This window comes from Schistocerca piceifrons, chromosome X (assembly GCF_021461385.2).
Source record: "Schistocerca piceifrons isolate TAMUIC-IGC-003096 chromosome X, iqSchPice1.1, whole genome shotgun sequence".
NCBI classification, from domain to species: Eukaryota; Metazoa; Arthropoda; class Insecta; order Orthoptera; family Acrididae; genus Schistocerca; species Schistocerca piceifrons.
Window position 1 is genome coordinate 755,737,694 of NC_060149.1, and position 13,742 is coordinate 755,751,435.

Below are 13,742 nucleotides of genomic sequence, written 5' to 3' on the forward strand. Positions count from 1 at the left end.
CAACAATTTACTGTTAAAAGTTTGAAATTCAAAATATTTTTACTTTGTACACAGCCTGATCTTGTTCTCAGTATATCAACCCATGAGCATTCATCAGAGAATCTTAAACTGTCACCTAGCCTAAGAAGCCCCTATGTGCACTCCAAGAGCATTCCGATACCCCAATACCCGCTTTCTCTATGCAGTGTGTACCTGGCCTACTGAGGAGAATCCTATGAGTCTTCACCCTATAACACAGATCTAAAAATCTACAGCCGAAACTTAGCCTGTGCATGGTACTCTATACTTGCCTCCAAATCAAAGGACCCTGATTAATTCTGGGTAAGCTCTGCTTGCACTCTGTGATCAAAGCCAGCAGTCCTCACCTCTTCTTCTTACCTTTACTCCTCCAATTATTTAATTCCACAGACTGGTATGGTCTGGTGATATTATAGGAACTCTAGATCTCTTTAGTGTCATTCCTGAGGACCAAAACACATGAACTGTTTCCAGAGGACATTTATTGCACACATTGATGGTTTAAGGCCCAAACAACACAAGCAGTCATTTGGGACAAGAAGTTGGAGGGGTGGCAAAACTGTCCAAGTGCAGCATAGACAGTTTCAGGATATTAAATGAAACAGAATTTTCAGAGATATGGGCTGCCTCGAGGAATTACATTATTGAATAAAAACAGCATCAAAAATTTTTTTACAGTTTACATTAACTGCTATCCAACATAAATAATATTGTTGTGTACTGAATATCAACCAAACTTTTTTACTTTTTTTAGAAAAAAACTGCCAACTAGGACAAAACACAAAATGTTGCTTGAACACTGCTGAGTTGTATCAAGTATATCCCTATCAAAAGTGATGTGACATTACTACACTGTGGTATGCAAACCAGCTCCATCAACTCATTTATTAGAAACTATGACATGTAAACTGAATCTGAAACAGTGTATGACTGTGCATCTTTCACTGAGCATAAAGCACTGCCAGGTGCTTAAGTGTTGGAGAAGAAAACCTAAGACTTACAAATTAGGCCTCAGTTGTGAACACTGCTACTAAGCTTTGCTTTGTAGAACTCAGACTGATAGTTGATTCAACCTGTTATGACACCAGACCTGTTGTGAATATACTGCCTTGTACATCACTGCCATAACTTGCATCTTAGTAGGCCTGAAGATAATTTTCTTATACTGATGGATAAATACCATAATTTAAAGCGACTTTAACATACTTCTTTATTCTTTCCATGGAATTTCAAGGAATCTTCATAGGTTTCCCAATAAACTGTTTAACACTGTTTACTGAGATGGCACTGTCTAGTCTGGCTCCTATTAACAACCTGCTGGCACCAGTAAATGTAGAAAATTTTAACCGTCTGCTAACTGTTCTGCTTGCATGCCAAGTAGTTAGTTATGTTCCAGATATGATAACAAGTTCTCTCCATAGCTACCTCAGCAGATAGCAATTGTAACAGGATCCTTATCAGCTGTCAGTCCATCATCACAATGTACTGTAAGATTTAATTGATTATTTGTGCCTTGGTTGATGAATTCACATAAGTGTACATTTGTCTCATGGAGGCCAAGTTTATATAAAACTGCTGTCAAATGTTGCTTCCAGACCCTAGAGGCTTGTTCCAGATATTCAAGTTTCAATTCAGTTCAAAACACACACACACAATTTCATTTTATTTTTTACTAATACAAATAGTCTTAGCTAAATTTCTACAAAGAAAAGCAGTTTGAACATAACACATGTATCTGGAGGTTGCAAGGTGGGATTATACTAGGCATGGCCTTCACCTCAACAGGAAGGGGAAGGGTAAATTGGCTGGGGAAATAGCAGGAAAGTTAAAGGGGGGAGGCACTGTCATGAGTGGTAAAATACCAGTGGTTATAGGATTCAGAAAAGACCCTTTTTTAGGGTAGGGAGGACAGAAAGAAAACAAATTTTAAGAGAGGTTAGAACTGAGACAAACCTTCAGTTTGAGAAAGAAATCAAAAAACATAATTCCAGCTTATTACATCAACATAAACAGCCATTGGTTAAGAATTTTCAACTGTCAGCAGATATTTTAACTCCATCCAATTTTAAGTCAGTCAATGTGAAATGTCAGCTATCTTTATTGCATCAAAATATTCGAGGACTGAGAAATAAAATTAATGAATTAACTATCTGCATAGATGAATTAGAGTCTTCAAACCCAGCTGACATAATCTGCCTCTCTGAACATCATGTGACCACTGGTATAGAACTTTTAAGTGTTACAGGGTTTAGGTTAGCATCTCACTATTGTAGATCAGAAATGGAGAAAGGAGGAGTTGCCACATTCATCAGGAACTGTCATAAATTTAAGAACATAGACATTCATAAATTTTGTCTAGAACAGCATATGGAAGCATGTGCAACAGAATTAGATTTTCACAAAAAATCTTTCATAATATTAAGTGTATATCGAGCACCTGCAGGTAACTTTAATCTGTTTGTAAACCACCTTGAAGCTGTACTGGCCCATTTAACAACCAAAAACAAAGAAATAGTGGTTGCTGGTGATTTCAATGTAGATTTCCTTAAAGACTCTCCCAATAAGAACCTATTTGAGTTAGTAACACTATCATTCAACTTAATTCCCACAGTAAAGTTCCCCACTAGGATAACCACTTGCTCACAAACAGCCATTGATAATATCTTTATAGAAAAGTCAAATGAACAAAATTATATTACAAAACCAATAGTCAATGGCCTCTCAGACCATGACATGCAGTTCCTTCTGTTAAATGTTAATACTGAACAGGATATAAAATCTGTTAAATCTGAGCTCAAGAGGGTAATCAGTAAGCCAAAAATTGATTATTTTAGGACACTCCTCAGAGACATTCACTGGACTGATGTTTACAGTGCTCATGGCATGAATGAAAAATATAACACTTTTGCTAATAAAGTGCTTACCTTATTTGAACACTGCTTTCCCCCAAAACTTACCAAGGTTAGAGCAAAGTCTACAAAGAAGCCATGGATTACTCGAGGAATAGGGGTATCTTGTAAAACAAAAAGAAAACTGTATCTGGCAATCCGAAACATTTCCAATGTTGATGCTATAGCACATTATAAGAAATACTGCAAAATATTAAAGACTGTAATACGGATGTCAAAGCAAATATATTACAAGGAAAAGATAGTCATATCAGATAACAAAATAAAGACAATATGGGATATAGTGAAGGAGGAGACCGGTAGAACCAGACATGAAGAGGAACAAATAGCATTAAGAGTAAATGATGCATTGGTGACAGATGTGTATAGTGTTGCAGAACTTTTTAACAAACATTTTATAACTGTTACTGAAAAGATGGGGTTGTCAGGTTCGGTAGATGCTGCTATGGATTACCTTAGACCAGACATTTCAAGTAACTTCCATAATATGAATTTGACCCTCACTACCCCAACAGAAATAATGTCCATCATAAAATCTTTAAAATCAAAAACATCTAGTGGGTATGATGAAATATCAACAAAGTTAATTAAAGAATGTGATTCTGAGCTAAGTAACATATTAAGCTATCTGTGTAACCAGTCGTTTATCAGTGGAATATTTCCCGAATGGCTGAAATATGCTGAAGTTAAGCCACTGTTTAAGAAGGGAGATAAAGAAATAGCATCAAATTTCCGTCCAATTTCACTGTTGCCAGCATTCTCAAAAATTTTCGAAAAAGTAATGTACAGTCGTCTTTATAACCATCTTATCTCAAATAACATACTGTCAAAGTCACAGTTTGGATTTCTAAAAGGTTCTGATATTGAGAAGGCTATCTACACTTACAGTGAAAATGTACTTAATTCATTAGACAAAAAATTGCAGGCAACTGGTATATTTTGTGATCTGTCAAAGGCATTTGACTGTGTAAATCACAATATCCTTTTAAGTGAACTAGAATATTATAGTGTAACAGGAAATGCTGCAAAATGGTTCAAATCTTATATCTCTGGCAGGAAACAAAGGGTGTTATTAGGAAAGAGACATGTATCAAGCTATCAGGCATCATCCAACTGGGAACTAATTACATGTGGGGTCCCACAAGGTTCCATTTTGGGGCCCTTACTTTTTCTTGTGTATATCAATGACCTTTCATCAGTAACATTACCAGATGCCAAGTTTGTTTTGTTTGCTGATGATACAAACATTGCAATAAATAGCAAATCAAGTGTAGTCTTAGAAAGATCAGCCAATAAAATATTTGTAGACATTAATCACTGGTTCCTAGCCAATTCTTTGTCACTAAACTTTGAAAAAACACACTACATGCAGTTCAGAACTTGTAAGGGGTGTCCCAAGAGTATATGTCTAACATATGATGACAAGAAGATAGAAGAAGTGGACGGTGTTAAATTCTTGGGATTACAGCTTGATAATAAATTCAACTGGGAGGAGCACACCACAGAACTGCTGAAGCGTCTTAACAAATCTCTGTTTGCAATGCGAATTTTGTCAGACATAGGGGATATAAAAATGAAAAAGCTGGCATACTATGCTTACTTTCATTCCATAATGTCATATGGGATTATTTTCTGGGGTAATTCATCAAGCCAAGCTAAAGTTTTCCGGGCACAAAAACGTGCAGTAAGAATTATATGTGGTGTGAACTCAAGAACATCCTGCAGAAGCCTGTTTAGGGAACTAGGGATACTAACTACAGCTTCCCAATATATTTATTCCTTAATGAAATTTGTCATTAAAAATATATCACTTTTTCAAACCAACAGCTCAATTCATGGAATCAATACTAGAAATAAGAATAATCTTCACAAGGATTTAAAGTCACTTAGTCTTGTACAAAAAGGTGTGCATTATTCAGGAACACACATTTTCAATAACTTGCCAGCAGCCATAAAAAGCTTAACAACCAATGAAATTCAGTTTAAGAGAAGCCTAAAGGATTTATTGGTGGCCAACTCCTTCTACTCCATTGATGAATTTCTGAGGAAAACCAACTGATTTGTATATAAGTACAACATAACTTCTGCACAATTTCAGTACAGTAATGTGTTCACTGAAAATTTGTGTGTGTGTGTGTGTGTGTGTGTGTGTGTGTGTGTGTGTGTGTGTGTGTGTAAGTATAATCTAACTTCTGCACCATTTCAGTGCAGTAATGTGTTCATTGTAAATAAGTATTACAGTAGTTGTATTACATGTTTCTTACCTTATAAATAAATATAAAACTTTTTTATTTTAAATTCAGTGCAATAGTATTTGTAAAATGACCCTTAGTGTTCATTAAAAAATGACGATCATTCCACTTGGGACCTGTGGAATGGTACATTAGCTTATTTGTTTTAGTTTAAATATTTGTCATGTATTGTTGTTTTTCTGACATGTTCCACATCCTGGAGGACCTCCTCACTACGGATCAATTGGAATGAAAGTAAATCTAATCTAATCTAATCTATCTGCACTGAGTGACTGGGCTAGAAGTTTTGTGAAATAATGTTTTGTTTATGGCGAAATATCACTTATTTTATACACAAATTTAATAATCTGTGATCTCTGGGTTGATATAGTTTGTTAGTCAAAAGAGTTGTACCTGTTATGAAATCATCTACTACATAGTGTTCCCAGATATCAAGGAAATTAATGATTACTTGATACTTGGGACTAATTGGTAATAAATATAGGTCCCCATTCACAAAATTTTTTAGTTTAGTACTGACGTCCACAGATTTTCTGTTAGATCAGCACTGCCTACTTCGAACAAACTAATGGTGTAGTTATGGGTAGCCATCTGTCAACTGTGATTACCAATATATACATGGAAGACTTTGAAGACAAAAGTGCTAGACTCAGCACCATTCAAACCAACAGTTTTCTGCAGATTTGTTGGCTATACTTTCCTCATACAGTCATACAGGAAATAAGCAAGTATCCTTGGAACACCAGAACTCCACGCACTTTGAAATACAGTTCACCTTGAAGTGGAGCAAAACAGCCAGTTACCATTCTTGTATGTATTCATACAGAGAAGATAAGAGAGAAATTTGTGACAGAGTATCTACCACAAGGCAGCTCCCATAAAACAGTACTTTCATATGTCCTGCTGGTTATCGTGGATCACAAGGGGAAGGAGTGCGAAACATGCTGATCCACAGAGCACATGTGATTCCTGATGAAGAAAGTTTAGCACCAGAACTATCTCATCTCAAGGCTGTGACTCAGAAAAATGTTTATAGTGACTGCTAAATTTGGTCCACCTTCAGACAGGTTACACAGCTGACACCTGAGGAAATTAAGCCCATGGTGACAGCTTACATCCCAAATGCTGGGAACATATTGGGAAAATTGGCAGAATTTTATGCCAACACATCAAATGCCAACCAGTCAAGATTAAAGGCTTTCTGTTGTCAGTAAAAGATGATCTGGGATTCAGAAAGCTGGTATATACTACATATTATGCAAGTGCAGCAAGGCAGACATTGGAAACATAATTCGAGCTTTTGAAGAAAACTGCACACTGATCACCAGCAGCCAACTAAATTAGTAATTGTTCAGCTTTGTCTAAAAACACACCATAAAATGAGTTATGAAGACACAAAAATTTTAGAAAATACATCCCTCTCTTGGGATTGTGTATACAAGCAGGCCATTGAAATCTGCTATGAAAGAACCTAATCAGAAAAGGCAATGGAGATTAACTTACTGAAGTTTGGAACTTGGCACTGAAGCTGCTCCAACTGCAGCAGAGGCAAAACAAGACAGATCAGTATGGAGGTGGTGCACAAAATGAGGTTCACCACTCAATTCGTGAGAATGAGTCACCCCCACCACTGTGAGTTGAGTATTGCACTGTCAAGGCATGGGCTGGGAGTGGAGGGTGGAAGATGGCAAGTATGCATATCATAGCCACCACTCTGGACATAAATCAGCAGGAATAATCTGTCAATGATGGCACATTACTCCATCAGAAATCATTCTACAACAATCAATACATCTGGCTGAATACCTGAGAGGTTCTTTCAGAGCTTATAGAATACACATATACACACCTACATGCAAAGGTGCATGGCTTCATTGTCTCAGATGACTGCAGTGAGCCATCATTGCAGGTTTGCTGTGGGGAAGGACTGTGTGGTGTGTAGTGGTTGGGGGGAGAAAGGAGAAGTGGGGTTAGGAGAAGAGTTGGGGAAGGGCTGCTGACAGCTGGGAGGGAGAGGTGTCAAAAGCACGGAAGTCACTCTGGAGCAGGTCAAAGGAGTTGTGTACAGCACACCATGTCATAGAGAAATGGATTGAGAGGGGGAAGGAGAAAAGAGGAACTGGAAGACTGTAGAGAGGAAGAAGGGAGTGCAGGATGAATGAAATGGGGTTTTAGGGTCAGGTGTGGAGGTGGGTGTGGAACAGAGGTTAGTGGTGATTATGAATGGATTATCAAAGAGAAGTACTTTTAATAAGGATGACAAATGAAGAATATCCTGCCCACAAATCTTCCAATCACTCATAAAGTGATGTTCCACAGCGCAACCTATGAAATATCCTAATCCATCCATACACCACCCCCACCCCTAACCCATATGGAAAACTCAGGTGGAAGATCTTTCCAATGCACCCAGCCAGCACATCTTCCTCCAATTTTGTCACAGGCATATCCCTTTCTGTCAGTGATCGTATAATACACTAGCTCTGCTGTAAATTCTGCACAGCCGTTCTTGTGAGCATGTCCACCAACAGTTGGCCATCCTAATAAATGGCAGTCCGAAAACTGTAGCCCAGTGAAGAGTTGACTATTCAACAACAGAACACACTGCTGAGCACAACAAGCTCAACTTCAATGGCTGCTTCAGTGTCTGCGTCCTCCTCCCGCCCCCCCCTCCCCCATCACCAGGGACACTTCTCTGAATCACATAGATGAAAACTGTTCATTCAAAATAATCTTTGATTATGTACTCCACATGGCCTCAGTCTCCACTATGCCCTGTCCTAAAGCTACTCTGCCCCTGTTCCCATAACTTAACTTCACTCATTCTGCACTCATGTTTTCTCCGCAGTCTCCAACTTCTTCTGTTCAAACTCTTCCTCCCAATCCACTCATCCACATCACTATATGCTGTGCACAAACAGCTCTGTCTGGTGTGGTCGCTACCACTCCCTCGAAGCCATCAGCCACCCTTTCCAACCTTCCCTCCCACTCTCCACATCCTTTTCCACCTAGCCTCCTCCACCAGACAACCTCTCACACCAGTCCATTTGCATGGCCAGCACGATTTAGCCATCTGTGACAGGGCAGCCATGCAAGTGAATGTGTGAGTATGTGTGCTCTGTCAGCTCTGAAGAAAGATTTGTCCAAAAGCTCAACAATATTCTCATTCTTGTTTATGTTCTTATGAATGAACCAGTGCTTCCAACTGTATGATGAGTTGTCTTCTTTACTACTTCACTGATTAGACATTTTTATTGTAGTAATGTCATGATGGATGTCTTCTGTAGATGATGACTTATTTGCAACTAGAGCAGGCCTCAATACTTCTAATGTTGATGTTTCCTTTCTGCTACCATTGCTATTACATAACTTTCTTGTAAAAATATCATATCTGTGTACTTTTATTTGCCAGTAATATGGAAGTCAAACACAGTGCTCAACAAAACAATGCTTTTTAGGCAATACATCGTGTGTTTGCCCCTTTACAATACTTGAACCACTCCTATTCTTGGCCAACATACATAATTTGTGAGGGACATTGGAGTACTCTTCTAAAACTATAATGTTTGCTCATGGTACTCAAACACACCCACAAGAACTTTGTCTGACAGCTTCATGGTGAATGTGGAAAATAGATTTAACCTGTTGCTTCAGTTAGAAGCTGGTGAGCCTCAAGCAGTTGCAGGTGTAGACAGGGCACAACAAACTTACAGCAGCAAATTGAAAAGTAAGAATGTAAGGAAATCAGTAAAGAGAAAGAAAGTGTTGTTGTTAGGTAGTTCCCATGAAAGAGGTGTTGGCCAACTTTTGCAGGATGAACTAGGATCAGAATACTAGGTCACCAATTTTTTTAAACCTAGTGCTGGTCTGGAGCAGGTGACAGAGGATTTAGGATCACTTTGCAAAGATTTCACTAAGGAAGACACTGTGGTTATAGTGGGTGGGGCAGATAACAATATTGACAGAGATCCTGGGTACAGTATAGAGTGTGACCTGGCGAAGATTGCATCAGCATCGAAGCATACTAGGGTTGAGTTTGTATCTGTTCTTGGGCGCCATGACCGACCTCATTTGAACTCTTCTGTCAAGAGAGTTAATTTGGAGCTGGATTGGATTGGATTTGGATTGTTTGGGGGAAGAGACCAAACAGCGAGGTCATCGGTCTCATCGGATTAGGGAAGGATGGGGAAGGAAGTCGGCCGTGCCCTTTCAAAGGAACCATCCCAGCATTTGCCTGGAGCGATTTAGGGAAATCACGGAAAACCTAAATCAGGATGGCCAGACGCAGGATTGAACCGTCACCCTCCTGAATGCGAGTCTAGTGTGCTACCACTGCGCCACCTCGCTCGGTGGAGCTGGAACGACTGCTTATGTCGGGCACAGGGTCACACATTGGTGTGGTTCCTGTTGATTCTCTCAGTAGGTGGGATTATACTAGGCATGGCTGTCACCTCAACAGGAAGGGGAAGGGTAAATTGGCTGGGGAAATAGCAGGAAAGTTAAAGCGGGGAGGCACTGTCATGAGTGGTAAAATACCAGTGGTTATAGGGTTCAGAAAAGACCCTTTTTTAGGGTAGGGAGGACAGAAAGAAAGCAAATTTTAAGAGAGGTTAGAACTGAGACAAACCTTAAGTTTGAGAAAGAAATCAAAAAACACAATTCCAGCTTATTACATCAGCATAAACAGCTATTGGTTAAGAATTTTCAACAGTCAGCAGATATTATAACTCTACCAAATTTTAACGCAGTCAATGTGAAATGTCAGCTATCTTTATTGCATCAAACTGTTCAAGGACTGAGAAATAAAATTAATGAATTAACTATCTGCATAGATGAATTAGAGTCTTCAAACCCAGCTGACATAATCTGCCTCTCTTAACATCATGTGACCACTGGTATAGAACTTTTAAGTGTTACAGGGTTTAGGTTAGCATTTCACTTTTGTAGATTAGAAATGGAGAAAGGAGGAGTTGCCACATTCATTAGGAACTGTCATAAATTTAAGAACATAGACATTCATAAATTTTGCCTAGAACAGCATATGGAAGCATGTGCAACAGAATTAGAATTTCACAAAAAATCCTTCATAATATTAAGTGTATATCGAGCACCTGCAGGTAACTTTAATCTGTTTGTAAACCACCTTGAAGATGTACTGGCCCATTTAACAACCAAAAACAAAGAAATAGTGGTTGCTGGTGATTTCAATGTAGATTTCCTTAAAGACTCTCCCAATAAGAGCTTATTTGAGTTAGTAACACTGTTATTCAACTTAATTCCCACTGTAAAGTTCCCCACTAGGGTAGCCACTTGCTCACAAACAGCCATTGATAATATCTTTATAGAAAAGTCCAATGAACAAAGTTATATTACAAAACCAATAGTCAATGGCCTCTCAGACCATGACATGCAGTTCCTTCTGTTAAATGTTAATACTGAACAGGATATAAAATCTGTTAAATCTGAGCTCAAGAGGGTAATCAATAAGCCAAAAATTGATTATTTTAGGACACTCCTCAGAGACATTCACTGGACTGATTTTTACAGTGCTCATGGCATGAATGAAAAATATAACACTTTTGCTAATAAAGTGCTTACCTTATTCGAACACTGTTTTCCCCCAAAACTTACCAAGGTTAGAGCAAAGTCTACAAAAAAGCCATGGATTACTCGAGGAATAGGGGTATCTTGTAAAACAAAAAGAAAACTGCATCTATCAATCCGAAACAGTTCCGATGTTGATGCTACAGCACATTACAAGAAATACTGCAAAATATTAAAGACTGTAATACGGATGTCAAAGCAAATATATTACAAGGAAAAGATAGTCATATCAGATAACAAAATAAAGACAATATGGGATATAGTGAAGGAGGAGACTGGTAGAACCAGACATGAAGAGGAACAAATAGCATTAAGAGTAAATGATACATTGGTGACAGATGTGTATAGTGTTGCAGAACTTTTTAATAAACATTTCATAACTGTTACTGAAAAGATGGGGTTGTCAGGTTTGGTAGATGCTGCTATGGAATACCTCAGACCAGAAATTTCAAGCAACTTCCATAATATGAATTTGACCCTCACTACACCAACAGAAATAATGTCCATCATAAAATCTTTAAAATCAAAAACATCTAGTGGGTATGATGAAATATCAACAAAGTTAATTAAAGAATGTGATTCTGAGCTAAGTAACATATTAAGCTATCTGTGTAACCAGTCATTTATCAGTGGAATATTTCCTGAATGGCTGAAATATGCTGAAGTTAAGCCACTGTTTAAGAAGGGATATAAAGAAATAGCATCAAATTTACGTCCAGTTTCACTGTTGCCAGCATTCTCAAAAATTTTCGAAAAAGTAATGTACAGTCGGCTTTATAACCATTTTATCTCAAATAACATACTGTCAAAGTCACAGTTTGGATTTCTAAAAGGTTCTGATATTGAGAAGGCTATCTACACTTACAGTGAAAATGTGCTTAATTCATTAGACAAAAAACTGCAGGCAACTGGTATATTTTGTGAACTGTCAAAGGCATTTGACTGTGTAAATCACAATATCCTTTTAAGTAAATTAGAGTATTATAGTGTAACAGGAAATGCTGCAAAATGGTTCAAATCTTATATCTCTGGCAGGAAACAAAGGGTGTTATTAGGAAAGAGACATGTATCAAGCTATCAGGCATCATCCAACTGGGAACTGATTACATGTGGGGTCCCACAAGGTTCCATTTTGGGGCCCTTACTTTTTCTTGTGTATATCAATGACCTTTCATCAGTAACATTACCAGATGCCAAGTTCGTTTTGTTTGCTGGTGATACAAACATTGCAATAAATAGCAAATCAAGCATAGTCTTAGAAAGATCAGCTAATAAAATATTTGTGGACATTAATCACTGGTTCCTAGCCAATTCTTTGTCACTAAACTTTGAAAAAACACACTACATGCAGTTCAGAGCTTGTAAGGGGTGTCCCACGAGTATATGTCTAACATATGATGACAAGAAGATAGAAGAAGTGGACAGTGTTAAATTCTTGGGATTACAGCTTGATAATAAATTCAACTGGGAGGAGCACACCACAGAACTGCTGAAGCGTCTTAACAAATCTCTGTTTGCAATGCGAATTTTGTCAGACATAGGGGATATAAAAATGAAAAAGCTGGCATACTATGCTTACTTTCATTCCATAATGTCATATCGGATTATTTTTTGGGGTAATTCATCAAGCCAAGCTAAAGTTTTCAGGGCACAAAAACGTGCAGTAAGAGTTATATGTGGTGTGAACTCAAGGACATCCTGTAGAAGCCTGTTTAGGGAACTAGGGATACTAACTACTGCTTCCCAATATATTTATTCCTTAATGAAATTTGTCATTAAAAATATATCACTTTTTCAAACCAACAGCTCAATTCATGGAATCAATATTAGAAATAAGAATAATCTTCACAAGGATTTAAAGTCACTTAGTCTTGTACAAAAAGGTGTGCATTATTCAGGAACACACATTTTCAATAACTTGCCAGAAGCGATAAAAAGCTTAACAACCAATGAAATTCATTTTAAGAGAAGCCTAAAGGATTTATTGGTGGCCAACTCCTTCTACTCCATTGATGAATTTCTCAGTAAAACCAACTGATTCGTGTGTGTGTCGGAAACATTCCATGTGGGAGAAATATATTTAAAAACAAAGATGATGTGACTTACCATACGAAAGTGCTGGCAGGTCGATAGAAACACAAACAGACACATACAAACACACAAAATTCAAGCTTTTGCAACAAACTGTTGCCTCATCAGGAAAGAGGGAAGGAGAGGGAAATACGAAAGGATGTGGGTTTTAAAGGAGAGGGTAAGGAGTCATTCCAATCCCTGTGGAATGGTACATTAGCTTATTTGTTTTAGTTGTAAATATTTGTCATGTATTGTTGTTTTTCTGACACGTTCCACATCCTGGAGGACCTCCTCACTATGGATCAATTGGAATGAAAGTAAATCTAATCTAATCTAGAGACACAGCCACCAGGCACATGCAGCAGGCTTTCAACTATGTCTGCTTGTGTCTGTATATGTGTGGATGGATATGTGTGTGTGTGTGCGCGAGTGTATACCCGTCCTTTTTTCCCCCTAAGGTAAGTCTTTCCGCTCCCGGGATTGGAATGACTCCTTACCCTCTCCCTTAAAACCCACATCCTTTCGTCTTTCCCTCTCCTTCCCTCTTTCCTGATGAGGCAACAGTTTGTTGCGAAAGCTTGAATTTTGTGTGTATGTTTGTGTTTGTTTGTGTGTCTGTCGACCTGCCAGCACTTTCATTTGGTAAGTCACATCATCTTTGTTTTTTTATATATATATATATATATATATATATATATATATATATATATATATATATATATATATATATATATAACTTCTGCACAATTTCAGTGCAGTAATGTGTTCATTGTAAATGTGTGTGCGTGTGTGTGTGTGTGTGTGTGTGTGTGTGTGTGTGTAAGTACAATCTAACTTCTGCACCATTTCAGTGCAGTAATGTGTTCATTGTAAATAAGTATTATAG